This window comes from Mustela erminea, chromosome 17 (assembly GCF_009829155.1).
Source record: "Mustela erminea isolate mMusErm1 chromosome 17, mMusErm1.Pri, whole genome shotgun sequence".
In the NCBI taxonomy this organism is placed as follows: Eukaryota; Metazoa; Chordata; class Mammalia; order Carnivora; family Mustelidae; genus Mustela; species Mustela erminea.
Genome location: NC_045630.1, coordinates 46,797,414 through 46,811,514, shown reverse-complemented (window position 1 = coordinate 46,811,514; position 14,101 = coordinate 46,797,414). Strand labels below are relative to the sequence as shown.

General features: G+C 45.3%; 1 long non-coding RNA gene and 1 pseudogene across 1 annotated transcript in view; one reads left to right on the top strand and one right to left on the bottom strand.

Annotated features, from left to right (window-relative positions):
• The first annotated feature begins 2,055 nt into the window (after positions 1–2,055).
• LOC116576102 lies at positions 2,056–5,856 on the top strand (annotated as a pseudogene).
• LOC116576103 overlaps positions 4,029–14,101 on the bottom strand; it is a 33,398-nt gene continuing 23,325 nt past the window's right edge. Inside the window, exon 3 of the long non-coding RNA XR_004280046.1 lies at positions 4,029–4,097. This is a non-coding gene — a long non-coding RNA (uncharacterized LOC116576103). The remainder of the gene's footprint in view (positions 4,098–14,101) is intronic.

Below are 14,101 nucleotides of genomic sequence, written 5' to 3'. Positions count from 1 at the left end.
GAAAGGAACATTGTTACAATTGGCAAGTTATCTTTGCTGTTAATATTGGTATATATATACTATTGCTCCAAAACTTTTCACCTAATGCTTGTGGAATCTATTTATAACACTTAACCTGTAATCAATATAGCATATAATTAATCATTTTCATTGTTGGTTACAAAACAGTGATTTTTAAAATGAATCATGATCTCAGGGTCCTGGGATTGAACCCTGTATCAGGCTCTCTGCTCAGCGGGAAACCTGCTTCCCTCTCTCTCTACCTGCCTCTCTGCCTACTTGTGATCTCCCGCTCTCTGTCAAATAAATTATAAAATCTTTTTAAAAAATGACGTGAAATAATCCTTACCTCTGATTGGTTCACTGACCAAATTAATAGAGTTTTACAATTATTTGCATTAGCATTTTTTCAATTGTAGATCTCACTTCTTTCTCTTTTAAGCTAAACTTTTTTAAAAAAAAATATAAAAAACATTTACATTTTTAAAAAGAATTTATTTATTTATTTCAGAGAGAGAGGTAGGAGGGAGGAGCAGAGAGAGAGAAAGAAAAACTCAAGCTGACACCACGCCAAGCTCCATTGTGATGTGGGGCCCGATTTCACTACCCAGAGAGTATCATCTGAGCTGAAAACCAAGATTCACACGCTTAAGTAACTGAGGCACCAGGCATCCCAAACACCTGCATGCTTCAAAAGTCAGTGTAATATAAGAAGTATGCAGAGTAATCTTACTTTCATCATATCTGTTCCTTCATTTCATAAAGTTATATTTTTATTGGTTTCTGAAATCTTTCCAGTGTTCATTAATCTCATTTTTTTATAGAGAAGGGAGATTATGTTACACTTTTGTACATTGCCATTTTTGTATTTACTTATGGTTTCTTTATTTTTAGTATCTATTTCTAATATCCCCTTGAATAACCTTTGTCATTTGCCTGGGCAGAGGCTGCCTAAGTAGCTGTGCTGCAATGGACCTAGTCAACAACACAGTCTGGCATCATCCCCCACCCAAGTGTTGCTGGAGTCGGGCCCAAAGGGAGAAGGTTCTGGGGCATGGTCCTCTTCTGGGATCCTCCAACTTTGGCCTCATGGCTGGGATGCTTCAAAATAAAGGTCTGGTAGTTCCAAAGTGTAGGAGGAGCCCAAGTTGCAGGGGGCCCCTAGGTGGGATTCAGGGTCCTTCCAAGAATGGTGGTGGTGGGCAGACACTGTGGAAGGCCTCATCTTTGCACAGCCAATGTGGAATTTTTCTTTGTGTAACTGTGTCATCCAAAGAAATAATTAGGATTTTTTTTTCCTTGGTGGATGGATACTCTGCCCTTAACTTTTCATATGCAAAATTTGATTTAGGAGGGGCCAGAACCCCAGGTGTGCACAGCAGCCCCCTGCCGGGAAACCATCACTCTCTCTCAACGCTGTTCTAGAGTTTTTAAATATATTACTGGAAATTTGCAAAGGACGGTATAACCTATCACATACATTACCTCAATCGTTTCTAATGGAAACCCTATGAGGTAAGTATTACCGCCACATCTTCCAGAGAATGCAAGAGTTTCAGTAAGAAAAGCCGTTGGCACGTGACATCCATAGGGAGAAGCCAAACCATAATTTGAAACTAATCTGCCTCACAGATTTTCTTTTTTAAATAAGCAACGTTGTTTCATTAGTTTTGGAAACTCCCCTCTCCAAATAACGCCTGAACACAAAAAGCAATAAAGCTTTGAAAAATGTATCTAAAAGTGGCCAAAAATATTTTAAAATAGACTTGAAGATCATTTGTAGTTTTCTGCTCATAACATGCGGGGCAAACCAGGGACAAGGGTGGATTCTCTGTTAGTTACTGTCACGCCACATAAATTAAAACAATGAGAAAATCCTGAGACCTCTAGCGTGCAATAAAATATAAAGACTTTAATAAAAGCCCTCAAGAAAATTATTCGAGAGACCTGAAAACCTAATAAAACACAAGAGCTCCATTAATTTTGTGGAACTGAAACTGAATGGAACAGGAGCTGGCGAGGTCTGGCAGAACGCAACACCAACGGAGTGGAAGCTAAGTCATCCTGGTCGCCGCTGCCATCACTAGAGACCCGCAGGCGCCTGCAATTCGCCCCGGCGTAGAGCCCAGCCCAAGGGACGGCGATGGAGCGGGAATCCGCCCTCCTTCTCCAGGCCCCACCCTCCCAGGCTCAGTTCCCGGCGTTGCCACTAGGGGCGGCCGCGGTCCCCGCAGCGCCTGTAGCTGCGAAGCTGAGTGGTCCGGGTTTCCAGCCGAGCCTATTTTCCAGCTGGACCGCAACATGGCTGCGCACAGGGCTGCGAGTCGGGAAGTCGCCGCGTTCTCATTTAACTGACAGCCCCCGGCTTCTGTGCGCGCCTGGCCTTCCCCAGGTCACTCCAGCAGACATGTTTGCCAAGGCCTTTCGGGTCAAGTCCAACACGGCCATCAAGGGGTCGGACAGGTGAGGGAGAGAAGGGGCCCGCTCCGCCCACCAGGCACCCAGACATCTCCCAGTGCAGGCTGGCCCACAGCCCTCTCTGAGCTGGGTCCGCCGCCCTGGGTGGAGGCCGGGGAAAGTCCAGCCAGGATGGGACCCCGGAGAGCCAGGGTGGGTTAGACACGTTTTGAGGGCGAAGACGGAGCACAGGCCTAGTGTGTCTCCCAGGCTAGTAAAGGAAAACGTAATCCAGTCTGCGCTTCCTGACTGCGGCTAGATAAGGTGTGGGCGGTGCAGACACGAACAATGACAGGCCCGCCCTCCACAGCGCTTCGAGTCCCTTAGGAAAAATCCGATGGGACATCGAGAACTATGACTGCAGGAGAAAAGGAATCTGCTTCTCGCAGGAGAGACGGATGGAGGGTGAGGTGGGAGAGAACCAAGGACGCGTTTTAAGAACTGCGTCTGTTACACAGTGTTGCTGTGTCTGTACACAGTGTTGCTGATGCTGGTACCACGTTGGGAAGTTTGGGACCAGTGTTCCTAGTTGTCACTCCTGGTACCTTCCTATAGCTTTTTGACCATAAGCTGACAGATTTGCCAGGCAGATAAGAGAAAGGAGTGGGCGAGGGCAAGGCATGGAGTCTGGAAGGTAAGGCTGAGTTTCTAGTCAGGCTAACTTGGTTACTCACTAGATCTCAGTTTTCCTCCTTTGTGAAAGGGAAAGACTTGCCCCCAGGAATATGTGAAACTAGATGAGACATTGAATGAGAAAGAGGATAGCATGTTTTGGAAGAGTAGGGCATCATATACCGTATATAGGGCATCATAAACCAGTTTCCTTGGCCCCCGTGATTTTATAGTAGTTCCTCCAGAGTCTTTTGAATTTATTAAAATCCATCCAGGCAGGATTCATGCCACCTGTTGGTTTGCTTTCTGCAGGAGAAAGCTTCAGGCTGATGTGGCGGCTGCTTTCCCCACTCTTGGAACAGATCAGGTCTCTGCCTTAGTACCTGGAAAGGAAGAGCTCAACGTTGTGAAGTTATATGCTCACAGGGGGGATGCGATGACTGTGTATGGTGTGCTGGTAACCCCATCCTGTTTGAACTGGAGAAAAATCTGTACCCAACAGGTATGCCAGTAGGATGGAGAGGACCGTTACTGTAATCCTTGCCTAACCTCTGTTTCTCCTTCTTTCTTTCATTAACCTGCCTTACTTAAAACGGGAAGTACAGAATCTCCCAATATCATCCCTAAGGATCTTTTTGGACCCAGTGTCCCTAGAATTGGGTCTTTGAGGATCAAAAACTGCTATAGGAGGGAGAATAAAATTTCTAACTCAGGAAGAGGGTAGTTGGCAAGGGATGTACTGAGAAGAAGGAATAATAGTTCATCGTGGGTTAAGTAGGGATGGAGAAGAGGTCTCAAAAAGGGTGAAATTTCAGGATATGTAAAAAATATTTTTAAAATTAGCAGTAGCAGGATTTTCTTAAGAAACTGAATAGGAAGGAAGCTGGATTAATGGAACTACATACCCAGCTGTCCAGTGATGTCCTTCAGTGCAGATATCTCACCGGGATTTTTTCTTAGGCTCTGCCTGGCTCTCGCGATCTTTGCTTTCTGTCTTTGTCACTTGGGCTCTTCTTCCCCCAGCTTGGCTGCAGCAGTGCAGTGGGGTAAGGAAAACAGTCAAAGAATTTTTTTTAACAGTCAAAGAATTTTGAAAATCAATACATTTAGCCTATTTAATAAAACTGAAATAATACTATAACTGCACCAGGTAAAGAAATATTTTAAAATGAGAAAACTTGCTGCCTGTACTTAGAAGGGGCATAGGAAATAGTTTAATGCTTTCCATCTCCAAAGGTGGATTTATTTTTATAACTGCACTGATAGTTTTAATTTTGCTTCAAAATGTATGTGACATATTTGACATTTACTGTTTCACACTAATACATGGCAGTATGTGTATCTCTGTGTTACTAAGAATATGTTCACATTTTATATCTCTCCCTCTTGGTTTCAGCCAACTCAGTCAAAGCAATAAGCATTTTTCAGTGTTACTGTCTGTCAATAATCTGTTTAGTTCCAGAGACATAATGATATATAAAACACAGCCCTTTTCCTGAAGGATCATACAGTTTATGTGAAGGGGCCAGGGAATTAGATAGGAAAACAAGTAATACAATAACAACACATAGTTTGTTTAAATTGATTTTGTACATAATAATCCAGCATGATTATTATCTGATACTAGTATTTTCTATAATATCATTTCAATGAATACATTATTTACTATTGTTAACATGTAATTAGCATGAACAATCCCCTATCATAGAACATTTATGTCTTTCTATTTTGGATTTAGGATATAATGTTGCAATTAAAAGGAAGACATTTATCTCAGTATTTTCATCTCTCTCTGGACCTCAGGAGCCAGATCAGGTTAAGGAATATTGGATTTATTTTTGTATACTAATTAGTTAATGGAGTGGTATGGTCAAACCTGGACCTTGAGGCATTAAATTATTTACAAGGGTACAAAGCAATATTAAAGCATAAGAAGTGATAACTAATTGGATGATAGAGGTAACCAATGACAAAAGACATCAATTACGATGACTCTGGCCCTACAAGGCTAGTTCAGTTAAAAATACTGTTGAAAGGCTATTATGCATTTGTATTACAAAGGGGAAGAAGTCACCATCCCTACCTGCTATGGACTGAATGTTTGTGTCCCCCAAGTTCATATATTGAAACTGTACCCTCTAATGTATGTTGGGGAAAGGTCCTTTATAAAATGTAACTTGGGTTAGATGAGATCGTGAAGGTTGGTGTCCTCGTGATGGGATTAGTGCCCTCATTCAGAAGAGGCACCAAGGCGTTCTCTTTCTCTCTCTGCTCAAATAGAAGAGGTCATGAGAATATACAGCAGGTTGGCGGAAACCTGTAGCATCCAGGAAGAGAAATCTCTTCAGAAACTGACCATGTTGGCATCCTGACCTGAACGACTGGTTTCCAGAATACTGAAAACCTAAATATCTGTTGTTGAAGCTACTGTCTATGGTATTTTGTTATGGTGGCGTCAGTGCCTAATAATCTGCCCTTGGGAAACAAACCAGTTAACACAGTCTTAGGTGGATAGGACTCATGCTAGGAGACATACACACATAGCATCACTATCACAGCTTATCAGAGGAAAACTTAGCTGAGGTCATGAATTCAGGTAAAGTACAAATTCTGTTGAATATTATGCCTAAGCAAAATCTCAAATGGTGAACAAGGATCAACCAGGACCAAAAGTTAGGAAGGAATGTTTCATTAGAAGAAATAGCATAAGCACAAACAAAAGAGTATTGGCACCAACTCCACAGTGGTTGGTACCTGTGATGGGCGGGAGTCTAAGACGATCTCTCTATTTCACTTTATTTCACTTTATTCTCTTAGTTCCAGAAAGAACTTTATTCTCTTAGTTCCAGAAAGAAATGTAAATGTGATGAGATATCAGTGCTATGATGAGGTGATTAGTCAATTGATTTTGAGTTCATCTGGGCATATCTGACTAACCAGAGAAGCCCTTAGCAGGATCCAGGGCCTTCCTAAAGAGAGACTGAGGTGTGAGAGGACCTGCGGAAGAGGTCCCCGGGGAGGGAACTGAGAAGAGCCTGAAAGAGCTCAGAGCCATCCCCGGCCACAAGCCAGCAAGAGAACGAGACCTCAGTGCTACCATTGCAAGAAACTGAATACTGTCAGCAGCCCTGTGAGCTTGAGAGAGGACACCGACCTGCAGAAGAAACACACAGGCCAACCAAAACCTCAGTTTCAATCTTGTGACAAGTTGACCAGAGGACCCAGATTCCTGACCCACAGACAGTCTCTGCTGTTTTATGCAACTAACTTTGGTAACTGGTTAGGTAGCAGTAGAAGCTACTACATTCATAGAGATCATAAAACATGAATCTAAAAGAAACTGGATATAGAAGAGGTAGATAGGATTTTGTGAATCTTCTGAAGCTTTTTAAGGAAACATGGGCTTTATTATGTGGATCATGGCGATATCTGTGTGGTTACAAGGGAGGGTGCGGGGGTCAGATTTGATTTTTGCAAGGTTGCTCTGGCTGCAGTTTTGTTGGGCTCCCCGCCGAGGGGAGGAGGCGCCCGGGCCAGCTGGAGGCCTCTCCTTGGGGCTGAGCGGGATGGCGAGTGTCACGAACCCGGAACGCACCCACAGAAGACACCGGGCTCGGGAGGTCTGTCAAAGCAGGATCTCGCTTTATTGAGCAGGGCAGCGGCTTATATGGGGTGAGGGAAGGGAAGTGAGGTCAGCAAAGTGGGGGCCAATGGGGATGTGCCGTGTCGGGGGGGGGTTGGGAGAGACACGCCCTGCACGGGGTGGAGACTCGCGGGAAACGAAACTGATGGGAAACCGAAACCGCCACTTTGGCGCCTTTGTGGTCGGCCATGTGGGTTCCCGATCCGGAAGAGAAGGCCACCCGGCGCCATCTTAGCCTCTTGGGGCCCAACATCTCCCCCTTTTGTTTTTGTATGCATGACTTCTGTCTTAGGTCGCCGGCGGCGGGCCTTCAGGCTTACCCGTCATTGGGGAATCACACTGCTTTGGTGTACCCCCTGTCTTAGGTTGCTCTGCGTCCCCTGCCGGTCTTACCCGTCATTGAATATCATGCCTGTATAGGGGTTTGGTCCCTGACCTGGCATGGGTTGTTCCTGCAAGGAATCCCATCCGCCATAGGTCGTGAGACTATTGATGGGGCCCCTCGTAGGACTCGTCATCACGGGTGGCCAGTCTCTGGTATTGAACATGGACGTTCATGAGTTGAATGGCCTCCACTCTTTTTTGGACGAATTGGGCAATCTTATTGATAATACAGGGGCCAAAGGTCAGCAGGAGAAGTAGGGTTAGGATGGGCCCCAGGAGGGGGAGGAGAAAGGGAAGTAAGCCATTAAAGCTTGTCCAGAAGGGGGAGGTCATCAGGGCGTGGCGGCGCTTCTCTAGGTCCTCCTGTAGCTTCTTGATTTTGTCTCGTACAATACCCGACTGGTTGGCAAAGAAACAACATTCCTCCTGTAAAAACAAACATATGCCTCCCTTTTCGGCTGTTAATAGACCTAAGCCTCGCCGGTTTTGGAGTACCACAGTGGCTAAGGAGTCCAATTGTTCCTGGAGGTTTAAGATGGTTCCCGCTATTGTTTGGAGATCATCAATCATTTGTTGGGAGAGTGTTTTATAAAAATGGAGAGAGGTGCCCAAACCGGCCGACCCAGTGGCTACCCCGGCAGTGATGCCGAGCCCCAATAAGAGAGGGATGGCGGGATTGGCTCGAGCATTTCTCTCTGCAATTTGTTGGCATTCCTCCTTGTATAGGGCTGTCCACTTTATATATAAGGCCCCTGGAAGAACGGCCCTAGCTAGCAACCGCCAGTCAGCTGCTGTACATGGGACATGGGCCAGACCTCGGAGGATGGTTTCTGTCCATGGGGCATTGGGCCCGTCCTCTAATACTGCCTTTTTGAGCTCCTTAAGGTCCCCAGGTTCCCATGGGTACCAAGGAGCCGGACGGTTGCCTCCTGGGTTAACGTAAACAAAGTGCTGCCAGGCGGCAGAGAAAAGATTTCCGGTTTTAGAGCTCATAAGGCCCAACAGAGGAGCAGACACCATGCTTTCCCATCAGCCAGGGGGGAGGGGTTAGGCAGTCCAAGTCAGGCCAGAGAACACAGGGAAACTTCCCCGAAACAAAGAGAGTTTCGGCAGCTGCTTGGGAATATTCCCTATAGTCTCTGTCTCGAGTTAGACCAACCCCAGTTGGCTCCAGTTATAGCCATTAACACGGGAAGTGAGTGAGGGAGAAGCCCCCACATCTATTAGGAGAAACAGAGAGAAATACAGCAAGAGTCCCCTTTGTTAGGGATGGCCCAGCAACCTGGGTTTACTAGAAGAAAGCACTAGAAGAAGGCTTATTTGCATAATTATTATCCAATATGTCAGGAGGAAATTTACTAGTTGACTCACCGAATCTGGTTTTAGCTCTTAATACCTATCTCTTATATTCCCTCCCGACATGTACGATGTCCTCAGATTCAAACGGGGCAGACATCCTCCCCTTAAACAGAATGTAACCTTAATCAAGGGAAACACAAAGGCCAACGAGAAAGACACACAAAACAATTAACGAGCCGGCAAAGAAAGACGCTGCACGATTTCGGTACAGAACCGAAAGTACAAATTCAAATGGCCAAGGGGAACCGCGAGTTTCCCCTGTGGCCCACAAATGAATGGGGCCCCAAAAAAGCGGGCCCCTCTAATCCCTGGGGCGTCCCCCAGGGTGGCAGGGGAGAAGTCCGAGTTCGTCAACTCCTTCTCAAGCTGCCCAAAATACGAAGCAACAACGTTGTTGTACGAAACAGAAAACAGAGCACCGATAACTGACAGACGAGACAGACGAACAGGGGAACAGGAACATCGATATCGAAACACAAGTGCTGGCCAGCTTACCTCCCGGTGGGAGTCGGTTGGGTCCTTGGGCAGGAGTCCGATGATCTTTATTGTATCGCAAGCGCCTGCGGGTGGTCAGCAGCTCCTGCTAGCTGAGCACCCCAGGCTGGGGTGGTGCAGGATTTTTATAGACAGGTACAAACAAGTTTTGGGTGGGGCGGAGCTGATTGGCTGACAATTTACTTGGTGTTAGTGGATTGGCTTTGGAGGACCCGCGGCGCGAAGAAAAAGGTGGGAAGGGGGAGTGAGGAGGGGGAGTTGGACCTTATTACTCAGCAGAGAAGCATCCTGCCTACATGACTATGCGGACCCCTGCCTACGTGACTATGCCTCGGCTATTAGCAGAAGGTATCTTGTTCCAACAGGAGACAAATGTCACACCCTAAAAGCCAAGCGGTTACAGAGGTTACAGAAAGGCAAAAGAGCGGTTAAATTGGTCAACAACTGGGGGAAGGGTCTTTCATTGCAAGGGGAGGAGGGGTATTCTTGCACAAGCGGTTACAAGAAGGCAAAAGAGCAGTTAATTAGTTAACAACTGGGGGAAGGGTCTTTCATTCCCCCCCTTTTTCTTTATCATGGATAGAATCTTATATCCATTTGTCCTGTTCAGTCTGGGGCTCGGTTTGTTTAAGGAGTTGATATTGCTGCGTCAATACCATGGTCTGGATTACTGACAAGCGGTCTTTTATAAACTGTACGAGTTTATTTAAGATACAAGGGCTGATGGAGAGGTTTAGTAGAAGTATAATAAGGGGCCCTAAGATGGTGGATAGTAAGGTGGTGAGCCAAGGAGATCGATTAAACCAATTTTCAAATCAGCCCTGGTGGGATTCAAAATCCTTTTTTCTTTGGGCTAGTCTTTCTCTGAGTTTATCCATGGTTTCCCTAACAACCCCTGTATGGTCCGCATAAAAACAACATTCTTCCTTGAGGGCTACGCATAATCCCCCCTCTCTCAAGAACAATAGGTCCAGCCCTCTCCTGTTTTGTAGGACCACCTCGGAGAGGGAGGTTAGGGATTTTTCTAAGGCAGTGATATTGAAGGCCTGGTTACAATTGGGAGTCTCCTGGTGGAATGTTACATTCCTGCTATCAAACATCCTTGTTAATGAGATTTAGGTTTAGAAGAAATTTAACTTTATTTACCTTTCCTTCTACCTCCGCCTCCTTCAGTTTTTCATGGAGGGTAGGGTGACATTAGGGCTATTGATAAGGTAACTTCTTTGTTGTAAATCTCAAGGACATTTGCAAACCAAGGGAGACTCCTACCCTGCAGGACTGTGATTTCTGCAAGTTAGCTATTTATCGTTTTATGGCAGTCAGGGGTGCCTGAGGAATGCTACACATATGGAGGGGAGCGGGTGAAGGGGGGGGTGCAAGGCGCCAGCTTTTGCTTTGTCCTCAGCCAGCCTCCTGCTCCCTCATCATTCCCCCCTGAACAATCTTGACCCTTAAATCTCTAAGATGGTTGAAGGTGGAAGGTCTCATCTTCTGTAACTTCTTCATGCTGAATAGGGGCGTAGAGCTGTCCCTACCTGCTCCGGTCAATATTGGTCAGGGTAGGGACGTATAAGGGAGTTACGAAAGGTGGAGGCAGCTGAATCCAGCGCTGACAGTGAAGAGGCGTCCTCGCGTGCGATAAGGATAAAACATTGTCCTATGCTCCGGGGGGGGGGGGGGGGCAATAAGGAGGCGGAGGAGTGGGGGCTGATGGTTGGAGGAAGGGGTTAGTAGAAGGGGGGCGCGTAGGAGGGCCTTCAGCCCGAGATTTGGGTTGGAGATCCGGGGGCCAAGGAGCTGCATCAAAGGGATCTAGCGAGGGATAGAGCCTCTTTGGTTTAACAGGGGGGTCTCCAGTGGTGTTTGAGACGGTGGAGGCGGGCTCCTTTGAGGGCTGGTGGGATTCATTTGGGGCAGCTGCTTCGGGAGGGTTGACATGGGCTTTGCGAACTAATTGTTTGATACGGTCCCAGGTGTCCCAGTCAAAGAGATTACTTTCAGGCAGCCAAGGGGCGGCTTTAATAAGGGTTTCCCATGTTTTGAGAGCCTGGGAGTTGGTGAGGGAAAGACCACGGCTCTTCAGAAGGAAGCGTAGGGATTCTAAGGAAGGGTCATTTTTAGAAAAGGACTGCCCCATAGCTTATGGGGGTACACTCACCCGTAGACCGATTGGCCCGTCAGCGAGAAGAGCGAGGTTCCTCACACGGGGCACCAGTTGTTGGGCTCCCCGCCGAGGGGAGGAGGCGCCCGGGCCAGCCGGAGGCCTCTCCTTGGGGCTGAGCGGGATGGCGAGTGTCGCGAACCCGGAACGCACCCACAGAAGACACCGGGCTCGGGAGGTCTGTCGAAGCAGGATCTCGCTTTATTGAGCAAGGCAGCGGCTTATATGGGGTGAGGGAAGGGAAGTGAGGTCAGCAAAGTGGGGGCCAATGGGGATGTGCCGTGTCGGCGGGAGTTGGGAGAGACACGCCCTGCAGGGGGTGGAGACTCGCGGGAAACGAAACTGATGGGAAACCGAAACCGCCACTTTGGCGCCTTTGTGGTCGGCCATGTGGGTTCCCGATCCGGAAGAGAAGGCCACCCTGCGCCATCTTAGCCTCTTGGGGCCCAACACAGTTTAGAGGATAGATTTGCGGGAGGTACCACGCTTATGTACGAGGCTGCTGCTCTTCCCTGGCTGGTACCGGAAGAGAGCCTGGGGAGAGCCGAAGTGGTCAGAGTGAAGTGAATGCATTAAACAAAATTAACATGTGAGGTGACAGGCATGGACATTATACAGGTGTCGAAGACAAAGGGACAAAAAAATTGTCTTAGAATGAATCTGAGATTTCAACTGTGTATGTCCCGGTGAATGGTGAGCTACAGCCTTTAATGGAAACACCTTTGGTGTCGATATGACTTGGTGAATGGGACAAAATGATGAATTAAATTATAAAATACTGTCTTGGGGGTGTCTACAGAAGAAAATGAAGATTTATGAAGAATAAATGATGTCCCAAATCTGTAGTTCCTTTTGCTTGAAATGTAATTCATAACCTTCTTCTCAGAAGAAATTAGCATTTCTGATAAAATGTTCAAGCAATTTCAAGGTAAACTTTAATGGTATTCGGGCAGATTCTGGGAAATGAAGCTCCTTCCCACTCAGTTGTCAGTCAAAGAACCTAATGATCCAAGTTTTGGTTTTTTTCCTGTTTTAATTTTGTATGGATATTCTGTGACTTCCCCCGGCTTCTCTTTTAGATGTCTCTCACAAGCATGAATCTTAACTTGCTTGTTTCAGGAATCAGGAATCTTTATATCATGGCTAACATAATACTTGTATATATGGTCCTATCCAAATATTTTGGAAATTTTATTTGAGACAGTGATCTGTCTGGGAAGACGTTAGTATTATCAGTCTGCATTCTGTGCAAAAGATTAGAGGGTGAGATAGAGCTAGTGTGGCCCAGGAAGGAGAGAGAAATGGGACAACCAAAAAGCTGAGAACCAGAAAAACACAAGAGCCTTGCTGTGTGAAAACACAGATCAAATGTAACCATTATATTTTGTAACAGTTATAATTGTAAATGATAACATATATTAAATATAGCATATTTGGGGGCACCTGTGTGGCTCAGTCAGTTGAGCATCTGCCTTCAGCTCTGGTCATGATCCCAGGGTCCTGGGATCAAATCCCATATTGGGTTCTCTCTCGCACTCTTTCTCTCAAATAAATAAATACCATCCTTAAATATATATATCTATAACTATAGATATAGATACAGATATAATTTATACAATATGCTTGAAAAACTGCCTTTGCAAATATCCTTTATAGAAAACACTAAAAGCTAGAATTGGGTTCCCAATTCAGACAAATCAAAAAAAGAATTGAAAGAAGAAAGGAAGGAATGATAGAGCTATGAGAGTTTCTAGAAAATTCATTTGCTGGTGAATAGAATCACCCAAAAAGACTAGCTGGAGGCGCTATGAGCTGATAACCCTCGAATCTGACCTGGAATCAGTTTGCCCACAAGTACTTCCACTTCAGTTAAAATCAAAAGTGACATGGGAGAATGGGCTGTTTACTTCACCACAACCAAAGCAGCCCTCTGAGACATTAAATCACCAGGAGATCCAAATCACAAATTAGTCATTTCTGATTTGGTGGGTTATCAGCTTCAGTGAATATTGATTTATGAAGAAAGTCTCAAACACGCCAGACTCCTGCCTGACTCCTGAGAATGAAGTACCTCCACAGCAGAGCCTGAGGCTGCCCGTCCCATAAAAATCAGACACAACCACTCATGAATGACGTATCTGTAATTGTCTGTAAAAGGCTTTGTGCTCATCCATCCACCTGTTCATTTACGTGTCAGTTCATGGAGGCATTACATGCTTGTCTTCTCTGCCTGGACTATGCTCACTGCTGAGATACATGGTGAACTCACCGGACAGAATCCCTGCCCTCATGAAGCTTACATTTATCTGGGGGCATGGATATTAAACAAATTCTATGAAATTAATATTTCTAGTAAAAATATAATACATGCCACAAAGAGGACTATGAAAGAGAATGAAATGGGCAGAAATTCAAAATTTGAGAGATGAAGGAAAGTTCTTTGAAGAAATTTGGGTTGACCTTTGAAGAACAGAAGGAAAATAACTAGGAAAAAGAGGGATAAAATGCTATCCAATGAAAGAAGCGTGAAGATTCATAGCCAGTGTATCTTGCAAACTCTACACACTAACATATCTTGTTAGAGAATCTGTGGGTATAATAAGAAAAGACAAGATAAAATAATTGGACACTTTTTGTTACTTGGTACTTTGTCCCAAGTCAGCTTTCACATTTACAGAAATATTTGTATTATTGATAAATAAGAAATATACATTTTTAAGAGTTTATTTTTAAGTGACCTCTACAACACTAATTACTGGTTAAAAAGACATTGAACAAAATAGAAATTGATGAGGAATTCTGTAACATAACTTATAAATGCTTATACCCACGGTCCTTATTATTTGCCAATTCTGTATCTGCAGTTTCACCTACTGGCTAAAATCTATTTGTAACCCTAAAAATAATACCTGGGGCTTTTTCGCCATCGTACACGTACACACAGAGCAGTGAAAAATCAGAGTCGTCCATATGTGTACATCCCGTACTGG